Raw genomic sequence first — 5,694 nt, 5'->3', positions numbered from 1 at the left:
TGGGAGAGTAAAGTGATTTCCTTCTGCTCAGTGATCCTGGGTGCTGGGAGCTCTTTTCATTGAATTAATGGCCTTGTGTGCTCATAAGAAGGATCTCTTGCTGCTATATTTGTAAAGGGTGATGACTTGGATGGGGGGGCTCTCTGAGGTGGTGTGTGAAAACAGTGGGCTCCAATGGCTGAAGTTGGAGTGGGGCAAATTGAGGCTGAAAATAAAAATGTGTTAGTGCTGCAGACAATCAATGTTTGGAACCATTTGTGTTGTGGATTCTTTGTCTCTGCAGTCCTGAAGGATGATGGGATGCTTTCTTAAATGTAGGTATTAGCTTGAGCAAAATCTTTGAACGTAATGCCAGAATTACTGAGTGACACCCTCTGGTTTATGAGAGTGAGGATGTTGGACTGGCCTGTAAAAAGGAATTACTGTAGCTTGCTCCTTTTACCTGAATACCCACTACCCAAAGCTGGAATAGGCTGGAAAGATGAACTCTCCAGCTGCCAGTGCAAATCAAGTGGATAGAATGCAAAGACCCAAGGTTAGAGACTTTGGGTATCTTTACTGTGCCCTGGGGTGTGTAGGGGGGGAGCCTTTAATTAGAGCAGTTATCAGGAGCAGCTCTAAGGTGCCCACAGTATCTCATGTATTCAGCATCCTGGGATTCAAAATGACAGTGGGGGCACGTCAACTAAAACTCGTTTGACCAGCTTTAGTTAAAGCACCACCACCACCGTTTTGAAGCACAGGGATGCTGAATACACGTGACACCAAGGCTGCTGGAGCATGCTAATTAACATGCTCCACCAGACTTAATTGAGTCTGCTCTGATGCATGCTAATGAACGTGCATTAGAGCAGGCATCTGGCACCTGTGTAGGTGCCCTTTGCATCCACCATCCTCATAACTTTCCAGCTCTTAGGAAAGGGATTGGGAAACTGAATAAGCCCAGTGCTTAATTGTGCGGCCTTACTAAAAACATGATACTGACGTGAGATTGAAAATGTGCTACTGACTTCAAGGAAAGAATATGTAGCTTAGTGCTGGCCAACCTTTCTGGCAAGCATGCCACAAATTAACCCCACACCCTTCCCAAGTGCCACTCTGTTTCCATTCCCCTACCTAATTTGCTCTGCTTTCTGCTTCCTTTCTGGTGCTCCCTGCCTGATTCGCTGTTTTGCTTTGTTTCTTGCTCTATCTACCAGTGTGCTACCTGTCCCCCCCCTTACCTGCTGTATGCCACACAGAGAAGCTGTCTGTGCCACTTGTGGCACCCATGCTACAGGTTGGCCACATGTGATGTAGCCAATTGTCAGCATTGCTATCAAGTAGCAGGCAGTTAGTTTCCCCTTCTGGAGTCTCCTATCCAAGTGCTGACAAACCAAGTTCTGCTTCACAGGGCCATTCAGACTTGCTCCTATCTCTTCCTCCTGCCACTGCTAGAGAGAAAGGGTTGCTTTATGACATTTCTAACTAAAACCCACCACAAGCTTAATTTAATCCACAAAGCAGCCTGAGAAGTGACAGCGTTCATAATTTTGGCATTCAGGGTCATCATCATCTATTGTGTCAGTTGCAGACCAAATAAGATCAGCCTTAGCTACACAACTATTTGCACGAATTTGTTCACATATCAGAATAGCAGGCAATCAGAGTGCTACAGTAAAGTGGTCCTAGCATTCTTCCCAATTGTGCAAGAGGCTGTTTTGTTTTAAACCATTTGGAGTGCTGGGTTTTGTTTCTTTTCTGATTTCCCCTTCCCCCCCACAGATCCCATACTTTCATTCTTAACCATGTGGTCACTATCTTAAATCACAAAGGTATCTGTGCTCAAATCAGAAACTGATGCAAGTTGAATATAGTCCCCTGGCTAACTATAGATAGACATGGGCTTTTACACAGCACAGGGTTCTTTGTCCAGGCACCACAAAGAATCCAAGTGCATAAGTAGGCAATGAACAATTTTAGAAACCCAAGAGCAGACTTCCTCGGGGGGGGGGGGAATGATTAGAGGTGACAAGTTCTTCAGTGTGCTCTTTCTACCATGCAGCTGCATTTTTCAAGGAGAAGCTGTTGTAAAGCAGGTTTGGTGTTTGCATGTCACTGCCATTTAGCATCAGCTGCATAGCCCTGTAACAGGAGTGTAAGTGGATGGATTCCTGTGGAACTCAGCAAGTGACAACCCTAGAAGCAAAAGAGCAGCTCACAGCTCATCTTTACCTCTTCCTGTACAACCTGAGAGGAACAACTCAAAACACTAGTTAGGCAGAACATCAGGATCTCAACTGCCACAGGAAGTCCAGCAGTGGGTGACTCGCCAAGGCATAGAGTTGTCATATAAACATATTTGAACCTTTAATTTAGGGTGAAGAGATGATCTCAAACTTTATTTGAACTAAAGAAGAAAATCCCAAGTTTGGTTCAAGTCTGCTGAAGCCGTTCATTTAGAGTTGTACCTTTCCCTTTTACTTTAAAACTAAAATTTCAAAGCAAGTCATTTCAACTTGAAAAAAATAGTGTTTTGAAAATGCTAGTACCTTTAGTTAATTTCAGGAGTATTTTCCTAAAAATGCTCAGCTTCATAAATAGTGTAGGTTCTAACCAGCTGTCATTATCTGATCAAAAATGGGGGGGGGGAATCCTGACCAATTTTAAAATCTGGCTCTTGTCAATGGCCAAATCTATCAATGCAGCCATTGCTCTCTCTGTTTCATGTCCTGATTTGCAGCCTGGCAGAGAGAAGACTAGAACTCTATCATTTCTAAGCATCTCCAGCACGCTAATCCCCCGCTGATCCAAGGCTGTTTAGCATTAAACTCTGTCCTACCCTCTATTATCAATGAAGCACTAAACAGATAGCTCAGCCAAGCCTCTGGTTTGTTGTCTTTTCATTTTAAAGGGCTGTTCCAGATTGTGGTAATTTTGAGTGGGGAGGGAGGGAGAGAGAAGAGGGAAATCATGAATATATGACCCAGGTGTAACCAATGCAGTGACGTCTGCTTGAGTTGCAGAGAGCCTGAGACTAGGATCTGTATTTTTAATTGCCCTAGTCATTGCAATTGGTATCTAAGAGGTCAACATCAGCACTTAATTTTAACTTGGTTCATTTCACTGCTTAAGGCATATAAGGAAGGAAAGTGTCATGTGAAGAAAATATGCACCACCAACAATTATGACACCAACACTGCTTGTGCTGGTGTCATAATTGGGTGAGTTTGGAAGGTAGCACAGTTCTCTCCTACAATCAAAAAGGAGCCAAGCCCAAGAAACAAAACAGCATGTCTTCTGAACTCCAATGACCGCATCTACACAAGACGATACTGTGCGGTACTTACTGAGCGTTTATTTAGTGCTTGTATAAACAAGTACTAAAATGCACAGTAACCAGAGTTACTGTGCAGTAGTGCCAGTGAATGCCTTTGTGACACTACTGCACAGTAGCATCACATCACGACTTTTGCCATGCGATGCTACTGAAAAGTAGCATCAGGCTATTGTGCAGTCAGCGTTTTGTGTGGAGATGGCCAACAAGGGGAAGTTAAATCAAATGACCCTTGGGTGCAAGAAGTTTTGTTAGAGGAAAATATTCATATTGCCACATCAGTGCTTTTTAATAGTTGTAGTAAAAGAATCTTATGATAGCCTTAACAGAGAATGCTGTGTTTTAATTTAAAAAATAAAATAACCTGATTTCAGCCATTTCTTAATGTCCCTGTTGATTATTCATAATCAATTATTGTAGAGATGTTTCAAAATGTAAGTCTGTTTAATTAAAGTTTTAGCTATGGCTGGGTTTTTAGTAATGTCTGGTAGGGTTGAAGTTCAGGGATTTACTTAGTTTAACGATTCTCAGCCAGGGTGATGCAGACTGGTGCCATACAGTGTTAGAAGAGAAAGAAACCCAGAGACTTCAGAATGTTTTTAACACTTTGGATTTCAGTTTGACCTGTTGTAGCCTTTCTGAGCTCCTGGCAAGAGAAAAATGGCTCTTATGTAGTCATAAAAAATGAGTAAAAATTAAGAGCTGGCATCTTCCACAGGATCTCTTGAGTCTAACCAGATGATCTGCATCTAAAAAGACTGAGAACCATTGACTTGGTTTCATGTGTTTGAAAAGTTCAGTAGGGCTCAACTGTTTAACTTGACAGTCCCATCCTTCCTATGAAACGACTTGGGTCCATCCACCACCTTGGACTTTTCCATTCCTTCCAGGTGGAGGTAGATTGGATAACAGAGATAAATGCCAATCCTAATCAGTACAAGTTGGATCGCAGTGAAGAGAACAGTGGGAAATTGGTTCCTAAAGAAAGAGAAGAGAAAATCTGTCACTGGCAGGAGGAGTCAGGAAAGAGAATTGGCTTGATTTGTTTCTAAAGGAATTAAAGGAATGTGGAGATGGGAGGCCATCAGATCAACCCAAACTTAGCAGCAACAAATAGGCAGCAAAGAGGACAGCTTCCAGCACAGAGGCTCTCATAAGCAGCATCTCAGGAGTCTCCAGGCTTGATACGAATTAAAAAGGATCCTCAATCCTCAATGCCACATTGACAGCAAGTACAGCAGTGATTCTCAGGCAGGGTGCTATGGTACCACAAAATGTTAACCCTGTTAAGGGGAGACATGATTTGCAACATAAACCTAGAGATTTCAAACAGTAATCCACTGTGGCCTTTCTGAGCTCCTTGCAACAAAAGAACTGTTCTAGTATTTTTCTCTACTCAAAAAACAGATGAAGCGTAGGAGCCAGTATCATCCAACAAGGGCCTTAAGGCTTAAGAGCTGGAGCACCACGGGAGCATTGCCTGGCTGAGCACCCAGCAGCAACCTGTGGCTGGATGGGCAGGTCTGACCTTACCTGGACTCTGCCTGCTCTGCAACCACAGCCCGCCCAGGAGGGGAGAGGAACACATCCAGTATCGCAGGGACGGATCTGGGCTGAGAACGGGCTCTGTCAGCCCACAGCATCGGCTCCCGGCTGTCCATACCTCCCCCGCCTCCTTCCCCCCACGCACAGCTGGCTGTCCCTCTCCTGGTGGGCGCTCAGCACCAGACAGAAACTGGGCAACACCCCCTTTGTGCCCTGTCTTTCATTGCACTTCTCCTACCGCTGCAGCCAGCCGCTACCTTGCCCCGTGCTCCCTGCTGATGGCCATGGGGCCACGGCCCCTTCCGTGAGTGGCTGGGTCCTGCCTGTGTCATGCGGACGTGACCGATCCTGCATTGGCGGGGCTCTGCTCCGCCCTGCGCAGGGCTCCAGAGCTGTGGTGTGCGGGGCCCTCCCTGGCCGTGCCCCAGCCAAGGGCAAGGGAACACGTGCTCCCAGGGCCCCTCCCTGCGGGGGGCCTGCCCAGGCCCTGGGTCAAGGGGGGAAGGAGCCAGCTGGAATGCAAGGAGTAAAAGGTTATAGGTCAAAGGTCACAGAGGAGACACCAAGCCCCTCGCCCGCCACCAGACACGTGAGTGCTCCGCGCCCCCCAGCTTCCTCGGGGTAGCTGTCTCCACGCTCGCCAAACCCAGCGCGCGACGCGTGGAGAGCCCGCCCACCGCAGCCTCTCAACCAATCCGTTGTAGGATGAGTCACCTCCCCGAGACCAGCAGAGCGCGGCAACACCTCCCCCCAGCCAACTGAAGGGCCTGACGTCACCCACCCCTCGCAGCTCCCCACTGGCGGCAGGCAGAGACGAGCGGCCGGCGCAGCCA

The sequence above is a fragment of the Crocodylus porosus genome, unplaced genomic scaffold (assembly GCF_001723895.1).
Source record: "Crocodylus porosus isolate Cpor-Errol unplaced genomic scaffold, CroPor_comp1, whole genome shotgun sequence".
NCBI classification, from domain to species: Eukaryota; Metazoa; Chordata; order Crocodylia; family Crocodylidae; genus Crocodylus; species Crocodylus porosus.
Note: the sequence above shows the minus strand (reverse complement) of the source record.